The sequence below is a fragment of the Gastrolobium bilobum genome, unplaced genomic scaffold (assembly GCF_033153095.1).
Source record: "Gastrolobium bilobum isolate Gb01-03AN ecotype WA unplaced genomic scaffold, APGP_CSIRO_Gbil_v1 utg30702, whole genome shotgun sequence".
Taxonomy (NCBI): Eukaryota; Viridiplantae; Streptophyta; class Magnoliopsida; order Fabales; family Fabaceae; genus Gastrolobium; species Gastrolobium bilobum.
Window position 1 is genome coordinate 45,881 of NW_026895373.1, and position 15,541 is coordinate 61,421.

Here is a 15,541-nt window from a genome sequence, read left to right on the forward strand (position 1 = left end):
GGTTGATCCCATTGAGTGTTCCACCATACTCCATTGAGGAGAAATGGTTTATGAGATGTGATATGTAATTATGATAGTAATTGTATGCTCATGCATTGATACATGTTATGATTGATTGATGATTATTGGTTGATGTTTGATTGTTTAAGAGTAATTGAGGAATGGTTATAGAAGTAGCAATAATGAATGAGGTAATGGTTGAGGATTGTGATTGAGGTTGTGAGTGATAGTATTATGATGAGGATGATTGGTAGGGACTTCCCTTGGAAACAGCCCTATGTGGATCTCCATGTGGTTAGAGCCTAAGAGGAACAGCCCTATGTGGATCCCTCTTGGAGGTTCCTAGATTGAGGAAAGGACTTCCCTTGGAAACAGCCCTAGGTGGATCTCCATGTGGTAAGAGCCTAAGAGAAACAGCCCTTTGAGGATCTCTATTGGAATAGATTGAGGAAAGGACTTCCCTTGGAAACAGCCCTATGTGGATCTCCATGTGGTAAGAGCATAAGAGAAACAACCCTTAGTGGATCTCTCTTGGAAGTCCATGTGATGCTTGTGGATAAGAATGTGTTAAGCTATTATGATTATGTGTACATCGAAAGTGAACCTTAGGGTGGAGTGATCTCCAAGGACCTCTGGTTTACTGTGATATATTCGTATATCTCACCCCGTGTTGTGGGGCATCATTTCAGGTACTGATAGAGGTGAGGTTGATCGAGGCAAGAAGCATGAGTAGATTGTACCTGATAGCTGGACATGTTGAGTTGCATGCCATTTAGCATTGCTATATGTATATTTTGATGCCACATGATGTATTTTGGAGGACTTAGTGCATGATCATTGTAGTAGTAATGGGTATCTGATACATGGTTACTTGCTTTGATCATGTTCCTTTTGTAGCTAAGTCCTTTGGCATGTATATGAGATTTGTAATTAAGACATGATGTAATATTGTAAGTAATGAAGATATTTGTGTATGATGCTTACTGTAAGTTAAATGCATGAATGTATTTTATGTATTGGACATGTTGAGCTGGAAAGTCAATTAGGTACCTTGTGCTAAGTTGGGAATTGTTGAGAAAACAAAGGTTATGCTGCCCAAATTTTAGTACAAGCCATGAGGAAAAGGGCATGCATGTCCCTTTAGATGTGTTTGTATTATGCAAGAACTAAGGACCATTTATGGAGAGGAATTTATATGATAGATTTGGACCGTGGTGTATGTATGGAAGTTGTAGATATTTTTCTTAGCTTTCCATAGAGACCAATGTTGTGTAAATTGGACAAGTACAACTCTAGTTAGAGGTAAAATACTAAGAATTGGTGAAACCTTCAGAGCTTTGGCGCACCTGGCGCCAAACTTGGCGCACCGCGCGCCATAGTGCTTGGGAGCTTCTGTTTCGTAGCGCAAATCGCGCCGGCGTTGGCGCAAATCGCGCCGGGATCACCAGCTGGCGCACCTGGCGCCAACCTTGGCGCCTCCAGCGCCATATGGATCGAGAGCTTCTGTTTCGTTGGCGCCCGCCGCGCCACAGCTGGCGCCGGTCGCGCTGGGATCAGCAGGATTCACGCGCTCGTTTCGTAGAAAACCCATAACTTGGGCTATAGTGCTCCGATTTGAGCGCGGTTTGAACCCACGCGTAGCTAAAGAAGAGATCTAAAATATAGTAGAAGTTGTGAAATAAATAAGAAGTAAATTAATGGTTTAAAAATGGAATGAGAACATGATGTTAAGCTTGGTTTATCTGATTCCGCAAGGTAATATGGTTATGATCACGCAATTGGATATTTTAAATTCGGCGTCGTTTTAAAAAGAAAAATTCATCCGGATTTTTAATTGAGCCAATGTGATTGTAACTGCACTTAATATCATAATGCGATGTTAACAAACCGGTTCTAGAACGGGGTGTTACAGCCATCGCCTCCGCCTCCACCCAGTCTGTAGGACGACAGTCAGAGTCAGATGGGTGATGGCAGTCACTTTACGGGGGCCATGCAGACCGTCACTATTTTTGTTGAGGATCGAGATGAGATCGATCGCCGGCTGAATGCTTTTCGTAAGCATAAGCCACCTACCTTCGATGGGTCTTATGATCCTATTGCTGCGGCGCGTTGGCTACAGGCGTTGGACAAGGTTTTTCGGGTCATGCAGTGTACTAATCCGCAGAAGCTGATGTTCGCTACCTACATGCTAGAGGGCGATGCTCATGAGTGGTGGACGAACACTTCTCATGTCTACGAGATGTAGGGCCATGTGATGACGTGGCCATTCTTTGAGGATTGCTTTCTGGGTCAGTATTTCCCTTACGATGCTCAGGAGAGGAAGCAAGGAGAGTTCGACTGGTTGGTTCAGGGCTTGTTGTCTGTTGACGAGTACCTGGACGAGTTCAACTAGCTGGTGAAGTTTGCACACTTCCGGATAGCGAGGCCTACTCCGACATTCTTGGCTGCTAAGATCCGCAGGGGACTTAGTGAGGATATTGCTGGTTATCTTGCTGGTTCTGCTTTGCGAGACTTTGGGACACTGGTGCAGCAGTGTCGAGATATCGAGGACTTCTACAACTCGAGTAAGGCCAAGAGAGCTAAGGTTGCTGAGGCGACAAAGGTAGCTGGTAGTTCCACTTCTTGGAGAGACAGGAAATTTGGGAACAAGGGCAAGGGAAAGCAGATGGCGGTTCGGCAGGCGCCGAATCAGTTTAAGAGGGCTTCTGCTCAGGGGAGTGCAGCGAGACCTCCTGCTCCCAAGTGTTCGGGATGCGGGAAGACTCATTTTGGGCCGTGTTCTACCGGCCAGTTGATTTGCTTTTAGTGTGGCAAGGAGGGCCACTTCTCTAGAGATTGTCTGTCGTCGACGACGAGAGCTACTGTGGTTCAGGCAGTGCTACTTCAGATAGTTCCCCTTCCACCTACTTCGGCACCGGCAATGCCACCGTCTACTGGGCGTGTTTATACCCTGGATCGTCAGCAGTTGGATCGAGCTCCGAACCTTGTCAGAGGTACTGTTATTATTGGTGCATCATCTGTTGATGTCTTGTTTGACTCTGTGGCTACGCATTCTTTTGTTGCAACCCCGATTGTTGTGGGGCTTGAGTTACCCATGTCTGTGCTTTCTCCACCGTTGCGGGTGACCACCGCCACCGGGGAAAAATGTGATTCTACCACCGTACATCGAGATGTCGAGTTTCAGTGGGATGGCCGTGAGTATTCGGTAGATCTGATAGGATTGCCGATGGCTAACTTGGAGGTTATTCTGGGCATGGATTGGTTGTCCAGGAACTGTGCATTGATTGATTGTTGTTACAAGCGTGTGGTGATGTCACCGTGTGATTCCACAGCCAGTTCCTCGCCGTACATTTCCTTGCTGCAGGCTAGGAGAGCCTTGAGAGCTGGGGCATTTGGATATGTCATGTTGGGAGGTTTGGTGAGTGGGACGCAGGAGGATATCACTGGCATTCCTGTGGTGAGGGAATTCCTCGAGGTGTTTCCTGAGCAGATTCCTGAGTTTCCGCCACAGAGGGAGATTGAGTTCTCCATAGATCTGTTGCCTGGTGTGGGGCCTATTTCATTAGCTCCATACCGGATGTCGCCACCGGAGCTGGCTGAGCTGAAGAAGCATATTGAGGATCTTTCAGCGAAAGATTTCATTCGACCGAGTGTGTCTCCTTGGGGAGCACCGGTCATCTTTGTGAAGAAGAAGGACGGGACAATGCGATTGTGCACCGACTACAGGCAGCTGAACAAGGTGACGATAAAGAACAAGTATCCCCTTCCTCGGATTGATGATCTGTTGGATCAGCTCAGGGGTGCTTGCGTGTATTCAAAGATTGATCTCTGGTCTGGATACCATCAGATTCGGGTGAAGCCGGAGGATGTCCCTAAGACCGCATTTCGTTCGAGATACGATTATTTTGAGTATTTGGTGATTCCGTTTGGACTCACCAATGCACCTGCAGTGTTCATGGATTACATGAACCGAATTTTCCAGCCGTACCTGGATCAGTTTGTGATCGTCTTCATTGACGATATTTTGATTTACTCCAAGACGGAGGAGGAGCATGTTGAGCATCTGAGGATTGTTTTGCAAGTGCTGAAGGAGAAGAAGTTGTATGCGAAACCTTCCAAGTGTGAGTTTCTGCTCAAGTCTGTGAAGTTCCTTGGGCATGTGATTTCAGCGGAAGGAGTTGTAGTGGATCCGAACAAGATCGAGGCTGTGTTGGATTGGGAGAGGCCCAAGACAGTTACGGAAGTGAGGAGCTTTCTGGGTTTGGCAGGTTACTATCGGAGGTTCATCAAGGGTTTCTCCACAATGGTTCTCCCTTTGACTCGTCTTACCCGGAAGAAGACTCCATTTGTATGGACTCACGAGTGTGAGGAATGTTTTCAGGAGTTGAAGGAGTGACTGACTATTGCTCCTGTGTTGGTCCTTCATGATCCCGCGCTTGAGATTGAGCTTTACACCGACGCCTCCGGGAAGGGGCTAGGTTGTGTGTTGATGCAGTTGGGCAAGGTGATTGCCTATGCTTCGAGGCAGTTGAAGCCTCATGAGGAGAACTACCCTACTCATGACTTGGAGTTGGTTGCTATTGTGTTTGCTTTCAAGATTTGGAGGCATTATCTTTTTGGTTTGAAGTTTGTGGTGTTTGGTGACAACAAGAGTTTGAAGTATCTTTTCGACCAGAAAGAGTTGAACATGAGGCAGAGGAGATGGATGGAGTTCCTAAAGGATTACGACTTCAAGTTGAAGTACCATCCTGGCAAGGCCAGTGTGGTAGCTGATGCTTTGAGCCGGAAACCCGGAAGCTCAGCCAGTTTGTTCCTTGGCTTTTTTGATGTGGTTGAGAATTTCCAAAACCTGGCAGTGACCGCTCCGTGTGGGAGTGCTCTTCTCGAGATGGAAGCAGTAGACGTTGTGAATGAGCTGTTAGAAAAGATCAAAGAGGCACAAGTTTATAGAGAGTGTCTGGATTATGTGAAGAACCAAGACGGTGTGTCTCGGAATGAAGATGGACTTCTTTTATTTCAGCAGAGGATCGTGGTTCCTCGAGGTCCGTTGACCGTAGAGGTTATGGCAGAGGCCCATAAGGGCCAGTTTTCTATCCACCCTGGTGCTACCAAGATGTACCAAGACTTGAAGAAGAATTTCTTGTGGCCGGGCATGAAGAAGGATGTTGCCGTTTTTGTGTCTAAGTGTTTGGTTTGCCAGAAGGTGAAGATCGAGCATCAGAAACCGTGCGGTGAGCTTCAACCTCTTGAAGTACCACAGTGAAAGTGGGAAAGTATTTCCATGGACTTCGTAGTGTGATTGCCTAAGACTCAGGCGGGTTGTGACTCTATCTGGGTCATTGTTGATAGACTGACGAAGTCTGCCCATTTTCTTCCAGTGAAGGTGAGCTTCACTACAATTGGCCAAGCTTTATGTTCGCGAGATTGTGAGGTTTTACGGGGTGTCCGAGAGTATCATCAGTGATAGGGACTTGAAGTTCATATCTCGATTCTGGGAGGCGCTGCAGGAGGCTTTTGGTACGCAGTTGAGATTGAGTGTCGTCTATCACCCTCAGACTGATGGACACACTGAGAGGACCATCCAGACCTTGGAGGACATGTTGCGGGCTTGCACGTTAGAGCAGGGCTCGGCATGGGATATGTACCTTCCGTTGGTGGAATTTTCGTACAACAATAGCTTTCATGCTAGCCTGGGCATGGCGCCCTACGAAGCACTGTATGGTAGGAGGTGTCAGACTCCTACCTGTTGGTCTGAGGTTGGGGACAAGGAGATTTTTGGCTTGGACTTTGTCCAAGATACCACCCAGCAGATCCAGATGATCAGAGAAAAGTTGAAGTAGGCGCAGAATCGCCAGAAGAGCTACTATAATGTCAAGCATCGTCCACTGGAGTTCAGTGAGGGTGAGCACGTGTTTGTGAGACTTTCACCTGTCACCGGTGTTGGTCGGGCACTCGGAGTGAGGAAGCTGAGCCCGCGATATATTGGGCCATACCAGATTCTTGGTAGAGTAGGACCTGTTGCCTACCGGCTTGCCTTGCCTCCGAACTTGGCCAACACCTACGACGTGTTTCACGTGTCTCAGCTTCGGAAGTACATAGCAGATCCTTCGCACGTGGTGCAACCTGATGATGTGGAGGTTCGGGAGAACCTAAAGACTCCCGTCGGACCACTCAAAATTCTCGATCGTGGCGAGAAACAGCTGAGGAGCAAGATCATTCCGATGGTCAAAGTGCAATGGACTGGAAGAACTCCTGAGGAGTGTACTTAGGAGCGTAAGGAAGAGCTTCTCCGGCAGTACCCCGAGTTTCGAGACAGGTATGTTTCTGATTTTGAGGACAAAATCCTAAAAAGGTGGGGTGAATGTAAGAACCCGCACCGTTAATTAAGGAAGTTAATTAATTAATTATGTGAAAATAGGAAATAATTCAATAATTGACCCTAATAATTATTATGAGGTTTAAATAATCATAGTAAGTGATTAAGAATGCTGAAAGTCGTTTTTCGGAAGAAAAGTGCAGATACCGGTTCTGCAAGTCGGTATAAATGCGTACCGAAAAAGTATCCCATAAAAATATAATAAGTGCATGATAATTCCTAGCATAATATATAGGACTTGTAAAACGAGTTTCAAGTTAAAATAATGAGAATTGGTGCCAGAAACTGATACTGGCTATGAAAAGCGCGTACCGGAAAGGTGCTGGGAAAAATATAAGAAAAATATGTTAAATCTTAGAAAAATGAGTAGATTCAAAATCCTGAGTTTGGGATTAAAATACTAAGCGTAGAAATTAAAGTTTATACTGTGTGTTTTAGTGTTAAACCGGTACAAATAGGCACACTTGGCCCAAAACCATAGGCACTCTGCATTTTCTTACGTGAGCTTGCAAGGTAAGCTTTCGTGTCCTCGGTTTAGACATGTTGTGGTTCCACCATGTCCCATGGGGGTATGGTTATATGCATGATGTGTTACATGCTTTGGATATTTTGAAATGCTATTGAGCTGTTATATGCTAGTGCCTTTATGATATGCATGTGGTGTTCCACCTATACGGTAAGCTTGAGTATGTGGTACATACAAGATGGTGAGGCTGTGGGTGAGGTGCAAGGGTGTTCCTTGTACTACGTGTGGGTAATAAACGTATTCCTGCATTTCTCTGGCCAGTAGAATAGTTTAAACACAAATGGTATGATTATCTGTTGCACTGCATTGAGTTTTGAGAACTTATATTGAATTACTGCTTTTAGAACTTATATTGCACATGTAAGTGAGCTTGGGGTAGATAATACCCCTAACTTAAATAATTTAATTAATGACTTTTAATTAAGTAATTAAGCATGTATTAGTGAGTAAAATTAAGTATAAGACTTAATTAAACGAATTGGAGTCACTTTGGAGGTAGAAAATGTACTGAGTGAAAATTAAGGGATATTAATGGGTGTAGGCAAAAGTACCCAAAATATAAAAATAAAAGTGGAAATATTCCTAGAATCCAAGCTTGGTTTGTTGTGAGGAGCTTGGTGTTGTGAGATTTTCTCTCTCAAAAATTCGAACCCTAGGAGAAATTGAGGTGATTGGTGGCTTCTACCTCCATGGGAGCTTGAGGAACTATCACTCCTTGGTTGTGCAACCATTGGTGGTAAGATTCTAACCCTTGAACTTTGTATTCATGGAATTTTCTAGAGGTTAAAGATGATGAATAGTGTATTTTGGGGTTTTATGAGTTTGAGTTTGATGGGGGCTTGGTGCCTTTGTAAATGTTGTTAGCGATGATAAATAAACGGTAGGAATGAGTTGAGATTGTCATTTGAGTATAGTTTGATATTTGAGTAAATTATGCTTGAGATTAAGGATGCTCTTGAATGTTAAGATATTGTTTGATTATAGAATTGATTGTGTTCCTTGTATTAATAGGATTGAGGCAAGAGAACCAAGTGGAGTGACCAACCCTAGTGGTTGTGTGTAATTGATGAAAGCTCAAGAGCAAGGTAAACCTTTGGACCTTGGGGTTGATCTCATTGAGTGTTCCACCATACTCCGTTGAGGAGAAATGGTTTATGAGATGTGATATGTAATTATGATAGTAATCGTATGCTCATGCATTGATTCATGCATTGATACATGTTATGATTGATTGATGATTATTGGTTGATGTTTGATTGTTTAAGAGTATTGGGGAATGGTTATAGAAGTAGCAATAATGAATGAGATAATGGTTAAGGATTGTGATTGAGGTTATGAGTGATAGTATTATGACGAGGATGACTGGTAGGAACTTCCCTTGGAAAAAGCCCTATGTGGATCTCCATGTGGTTAGAGCCTAAGAGGAACAGCCCTGTGTGGATCCCTCTTGGAGGTTCCTAGATTGAGGAAAGGACTTCCCTTGGAAACAGCCCTAGGTGGATCTCCATGTGGTAAGAGCCTAAGAGAAACAGCCCTTTGAGGATCTCTTTTGGAATAGATTGAGGAAAGGACTTCCCTTGGAAACAGCCCTATGTGGATCTCCATGTGGTAAGAGCCTAAGAGAAACAACCCTTAGTGGATCTCTCTTGGAAGTCCATGTGATGCTTGTGGATAAGAATGTGTTAAGCTATTATGATTATGTGTACATCGAAAGTGAACCTTAGGGTTGAGTGATCTTCAAGGACCTCTGGTTTACTGTGATATATTCGTATATCTCACCCCGTGTTGTGGGGCATCATTTCAGGTACTGATAGAGGTGAGGTTGATCGAGGCAAGAAGCATGAGTAGACTGTACCTGATAGCTGGACATTTTGAGTTGCATGCCATTTAGCATTGCTATATGTATATTTTGATGCCACGTGATGTATTTTGGAGGACTTAGTGCATGATCATTGTAGTAGTAATGGGTATCTGATACATGGTTACTTGCTTTGATCATGTTCCTTTTGTAGCTAAGTCCTTTTGCATGTATATGAGATTTGTAATTAAGACATGATGTAATATTGTAAGTAATGAAGATATTTGTGTATGATGCTTACTGTAAGTTAAATGCATGAATGTATTTTTATGTATTGGATATGTTGAGCTGGAAAGTCAATTAGGTACCTTGTGCTAAGTTGGGAAAGGTTGAGAAAACAAAGGGAATGCTGCCCAATTTTAGTTTAATTCATGTACAAATAAAGGTATCCTGTCCGGTTGACAAATTTTCATACCTGTATGTTGGAATTGGACCTTGGAGTCTTTATGGAAGTTGTGGACACTTCTCTTAGATTTCCATAGAGACCAAGATTATGTAATTTGAGTGAGTATAGCTCAAGTTATGAGTGGAAAACCATAGGTAGGTTAAATGACCTTGTTTTGGGTCACCAAGCCCTGTGGATGGCGCCTGGGGCGCCAGATTCACGCCTGGGGCACCAAATTACAGAACCAGACAGTAGCATCCATGCTGAGGGCGCCACTCCCACACTGGGGGCGCCAACTTTCTGGTTGCCCACGCTCTGGGCGTGGATCTGGAGATTTTGCACTCTTTTCTTAAAAAATGCATAACTTTGGCTACGGTGCTCCGATTTGAGCGCGGTTTAAACCCACGCGTAGCTAATGAAAAATCCTATAACATGGTAGGAGATGGGAACTATAAAGCTAATGTAAATTTAATTTGATAATAAAAGAGAAGTAGACATTTAACGAAGTGTGGTCTAAAGAAAGAAGAACATGATGTTAGCTTAGATTGATTGTTCCGCAAAGCAATATGGTTATGGTCACGCCGATGGTTATTTTCAAATTTGGTGTTTTAAAATGAAAAATTTACTCGGATTTCAAATGGAACCAATGTGATTGTAACTGCGCTTAATATCATAATGCGATGTTAACAAACCGGTTCTAGAACGGGGTGTTACAGGGTGGAAGATCCTTGAGGACCCCTTGTCTTACTGAGATTTCTGGTTTAGAGATCTCACCCCACGTTTGGGGAATGCTTATTTCAGGTTCAGGTAATGCGGGGGTTGAGACCTCTAGTGGCAGGAGGCCAGAGCTTAGCTGATAGATGTTACATGTTTATGCTGGATATGCTTGCTGCTTTTATGCTTTTAGCTTCATTTATGTTATGGATTATCTTGTTGAGACGCTGTTGGTTATGCTGTTGATTTGGTGAGCATGAGGATTGTCCATGTCACATAGACTTGTTTATTGTCTTGTTGTATTTGGAGTTGTATTAATGTATCAGGATATTGTCCGGACTATGTGTAGTAGATCCGTGACATAGATACTCACTTTATTTATATTATGAGGTATTCCAGTTAGATGTCTTTTTGCAATTTACATACAGGTGATACTTTATGAAATTGATTAAGTAATCATCTTGGCTAAGTATAATGACGACATAATTGAAAAGAAAAAGATATTCCGCATTTTTAATTAACCGCAGCTTAATATGATGATATGTTAACAAACCGGGTATACACGGGGTGTTACACAAAAGATTTTGGCACTTTAACTAAACCATGTCATGCCATGGAGAAATTGTATTTAAGACTTAAGAGTAGAAAGACAAAGGAGCATGAATCCTAGAAAGCATGTGCCTCAACTCCGTCTTGGTAGAACAAAAAGTAAGATGAAATTAACCAAGGAGAAACTAGTAACAACAAATTTCTCTTAGTTATTATTATAAGAGAACTCCACCAGTGGAAGATAACTATCCCATGCAGTACCCTGCTCCAGAGTGCAAGCTCTCAGCTTTTCCTCCAACGTCTGAATGGTCCTCGTAGTTTAACCATTCGCCTGCGGACGATAAGCAGTAATTAGTCTCAACTGGGTGCCAAAAGCTCTTTGCAATGTACCCCAAAAATGAGAGGTAAACTTCGGGTCTCAATCACTAACAATTCTCTTAGGAACCCCATTAAGTTTCATTATCTCTCTAACATACAACTAAGCTAACTTCTCAGCAAAGAAATCCTCTCTTAACAGCACAAAAGGTGCGGACTTTGTCAACCTTTACACAATTATCCATATGGAATCATAACCACCCTGAGTCCTGATCAATCCCACTACGAAATCCATAGAAATACTCTTTCATTTTTATTCTAGAATATCAAGAGATTACAATAAACTAGAAGGCTTCTGATGCTTAATCTTTAACTTCTGACATACGAGACATTTGGAAACAAATTCGGCAATATTTTTCTTCATACCAGGCCACCAGAAATTCATTTTTAGTTCCTGATACAGTTTTGTAGCTCCTGTATGAATAGTAAACTAACCCGTATGGGCTTTAGTCATTACTTCCTTAGTTAGTTGGCCCTTAGGCACAACAATCTTGTCTTCATACTATAATAAACCTGATTATTCCATAATATATCACTCTAACCTTTCAGATATTCAATGCATTCTTGTTGCACCTGACCCTCTTTAATTCTTACTAGCAATTCATTTTGAACTTTCATCGTTTCTAGTTCCAAAAGTCTACCACCAAACAGATTACACAACTTCAAATATCTGAACTTTTCAATCAACTCATAGTCTCTCATCATCATACTTGATAAATTAGCAGACTTCCTGCTCAATGTGTCGGCTACCACATTAACCTAACCCATATGGTATTTCAACTCAAAATTATATTCTTATAAGAATTCCACCCAGCGCCTCTGTCTCATGTTCAGCTCTTTTTGATCAAATAAATATTTCAAGCTTTTATGATCATTGAACACTGCAAAATCCATTGCGTATAAGAAACGTCTCTAGATTTTCAAAGCAAATACAATAGCAACAAGTTCTAAATCGTGAGTTGAATAATTTTCTTCATGTGATTTCAACTGCTAGAGGCATAAGCAACAACTCTCCTCTCTTGCATCAACACACAAGCCAACCCCTTTTCTAAAGCATCACAGTACGAATCAAACTCACCCTCGGGAGCTCCATGGATTCAACCAATGCTTGATTTATCAACAACAGTTCACTAGTTTCCAACCTAGAAACACAATCAATACAAACCAACCAAACGACAGTAATTGAGACACAAGTAATTTCACATAGGTAACATAAATTTTTTGAAAATCATGCAATTAGTTAAAAACAACTTTTTCAACACATTTCTACTATTAAAATCACCATCAAAAAAGTTTTCCTAACATGAGTTAAGCCTCATTCATGCTCTAAATAGCCCATCAAGCCACATTTTTCCAAGACAACCTAGAAATGCAACTTCCACAAAACTCAATATGATCATCGTTATTATACCATGCTCACTGAAGGAAGAAGCAAGAGGGTGGTCGCGGTCACTGCCTCAAGGAAGCACCACCAACTGGGATGATTTGGCGACCAAGTTCTTGGCCAGATTCTTCTCAGCTTCAAAGATGGCAAGGCTCAATGCAGAGATCATTGCTTTTGAACAAAAAGAAAGTGAATCTTTGTACGAGGCATGGGAAAGGTTTAAAGGACTACTCCGGAAGTGTCCCCAACATGGAATTGAAGCTTGGGAGAAAGGACGAATCTTCTTCCAAGGAATAACGCCGAGCACAAGAACCTTGGTGAATGCTGCAGCAGGGGGATCATTGAAAACAAAAACTCCAGATGAAACACTGGAATTGCTGGAATCTTTAGCCTCTCAGGAGTTCGATAATGCTCCCGTCTCACAAAGGAGAGCGGGAATCATGAAGCTTGACGACTACGATGCACTGTTGGCCCAGAATGAACAAATATTGCAAATAAATAAGAAACAACAAGCACAATTAGATGCTCTTACAAAGCAATTTTATAATTCTCAAGTTTCTTCTGTTAATAATTCTCAAGTTACTTGTGGTATTTGTGTAGGTACTCATGCTACTGAAGATTGCGATTTCATGAAGGCACCTGAAATTGCTGAAGTCAACAAACTCTGGTATGATCAAAAAAACCAGAGTAATCCTGGGAGGAACCAGCATGAGAATGACTACAATCAAGGGTGGAGGAATCAGAATCAACATCCAGGGTTGAGCTACAAATCCAACCATTAGCTTAATCCTCCTTTTCCAGTACAACCACCTCCTCCACAAGAAAGCAACACATCTGAATGGGAGAAAGCCTTCATATAAATCTCTAAGACCACTTCAGACTATATTCAACGTGCAAATGCTTTCAGAGAAGACACATATGCTTTCATGCAAGAGATAGATCAGCACTCCGGAATCAAGAAGCTTCCATAAGAAATCTTGAGACTCAAATTGGTTAATTGTCAAGACAGATTTCTGAGAGAGCTCATGGTACTTTTCCAAGCAACACAGTTGTCAATCCAAGGGAGCATTGCAATGCAATCACCACTAGGAATGGGATAGTCATTTAGCCTATAGAGAAACAACCTGAAGAAGAGAAGAAGGATGAAGAAGCATCAGTTAAAGAAGAGAAGAAAGAAAATGCAAAGGATACTATTGAAGTTGACAAGAGCAATCCTGAAAAAGTTGAAAAGAAACTGTTTAAGTGGGAGAAGAAGAAAGCTTTAGAAAGGCAAGACAAGTCTTTGGGTCTCTCCCCATATGCTCGAATCCCTTATCCTCAGAGATTAAAGAAAGAGATTCAAAAGCAGCAGCATTCAAAGTTTCTAGACATATTCAAGAGGTTGCAAATCAACATTCCTTTTGCCGAAGCTTTAGAGAATATGCCCAACTATGCAAGGTTCAAGAAGGATCTGTTATCAAGGAAGCGTAAGTTGCAGGAATGTGAGACGGTAAATCTGATGGAGGAATGTAATGCTATCGTCCAAAAGAAGTTACCTACCAAAGTCAAGGATCCAGGGAGCTTCAGCATTCCATGCACTATAGTCAAAGTGGAAGTGCACAACGTTTTATGTGATCTTGGAGCTAGCATCAATGTCATGCCACTCTCCATGATGAAGAAGCTGGGGATTACTGAAGTGAAGCCCACAAGAACAATAGCGCAACTGGCTGACCGCTCTTTAAAGCAAGCTTATGGCATTATTGAGGATATCTTGGTAAAGGTAGACAAATTCATCATTCCTGTTGATTTTGTCATCCTTGATATAGAGGAAGATGCCACTATTCCTATGATTTTTGGAAGACCTTTCTTAGCAACCTCAGGAGCACTGATTGATGTGCTTAAGGGTGACCTGATCTTACGAATAGTCGGAGAACAAGAAGTATTCAAGTTCTTTGTCAAAGAAATCCCCTCATCTGTAGCTTAATGGGAAGATCAAGTCTACTATATTGGTGAAAGGAAAGGTGAAGAAGAGCACAATGAGGAGTCTTCTCAAGAAAGTAAGCTAAAAGTTAAGATGGAGAAGCCCAGTAGCAAAGGAAAGCATGTAAAAGTCAAGTTCAAAGTTCCTGAGACTACTTTACCTCATCCATATGTAGAAGAGCACTATGGTAGACACAATTTTTGAATGATGGAGCTTGGTCATCACCAAGATCATGCTTTGAGCTACCACGATCACAAGTCAGGTACGTCGGGCTCGTGACGTTAAACAAGCGCTAATTGGGAGGCAACCCAACACTTTACTATTTTTAATTTTTCTATTTTAGTTATTTTACTTTTAGTTAATTAAATAAGAAAATACAAAAAAATTAGATAGAGACCAAGGTGATCAAGTGATAGTTGAAAAAAGGACCACCAGCCTTCCAGCCCGAGCCTTATGATGGATCCGAGGAGAAGGATGCCTATGATGCCGCACTGAGAGGGACCAGCACGTATCCAGCTACTGAGAGCCAGGATGATGACGATGAGGATACTGTCATGACACTAGCCATTGAGCGAGATGCAGAGGACGAGGAGGAGCTTGATGAATGATCACTTTAGCTATTTTCGTTTTATTTCTGTTTTCTTTTCGATTATTTATTTTTATTGTTATGGTATGAGATAACCCTGTGATGCAGTATAGTATTTCAATACTGATGACTGATAGTTATGATTGATACTAATCCAGAGGAATCCACTATTTCTTAACTCTCATAGTGATTTTTTTAGATTTAAATCAGTTGTTGGGGACAACAACATTTAAATCTGTGAATGGGAAGCGTATAGTCCATCAAGTGGTACTGCTAAATGAAACGGAGAACTTCATGAGTATACACGGAACATCCGGCTAGTACAGGGAACTATCTCAACCTTTTTCTTTTCTTTAATGCAACATTTTTTTTATAAATTGAAATTAATTTTTTTAGAGTTTTAAATAATAAAAACCCCAATCCATTGTTTTGTGAAAATCTAAAAGTTTTACTCAGTGCTTTTAAATGGAAGATTGGTAGGAAATTTGATCAGTGATTTGATTCAGAGCATGAGGATGCACCTTCTTAATTTTTCATAATGAGCATCAATGTAATGATTTTCATGATTCATTGAATATTCTCTTTAGTGATGAAATTTTTTAAGATAAACGATAGGGGAATTACTGTGCATTCATAGCCGTGAGGTTTTTAGCCTATACAGAAAATTTTTATTGAGTGTGCATCCCACTGTATGAAAGACTCTAGAGCTTGCTTTGTTTCTTGCTTGAATTGGTATGTGATATACTCTGTGGAAATGATTGAGGCATGTTCTTTCTTTAAACTTGATGGCTAAATAGCCAACCATTACTGACATTCCTTAGTTAAACC

The 15,541-nt window shown here is 41.8% G+C and overlaps 1 non-coding gene across 1 annotated transcript; it reads right to left on the reverse strand.

The window, feature by feature from the left end:
- Positions 1–12,316: 12,316 nt before the first annotated feature.
- On the reverse strand, positions 12,317–12,423 carry LOC133307801 (small nucleolar RNA R71). The gene has a single exon (XR_009751092.1). It is a non-coding gene; the product is annotated as a small nucleolar RNA R71 (small nucleolar RNA).
- Between the last annotated feature and the right edge of the window lie 3,118 nt (positions 12,424–15,541).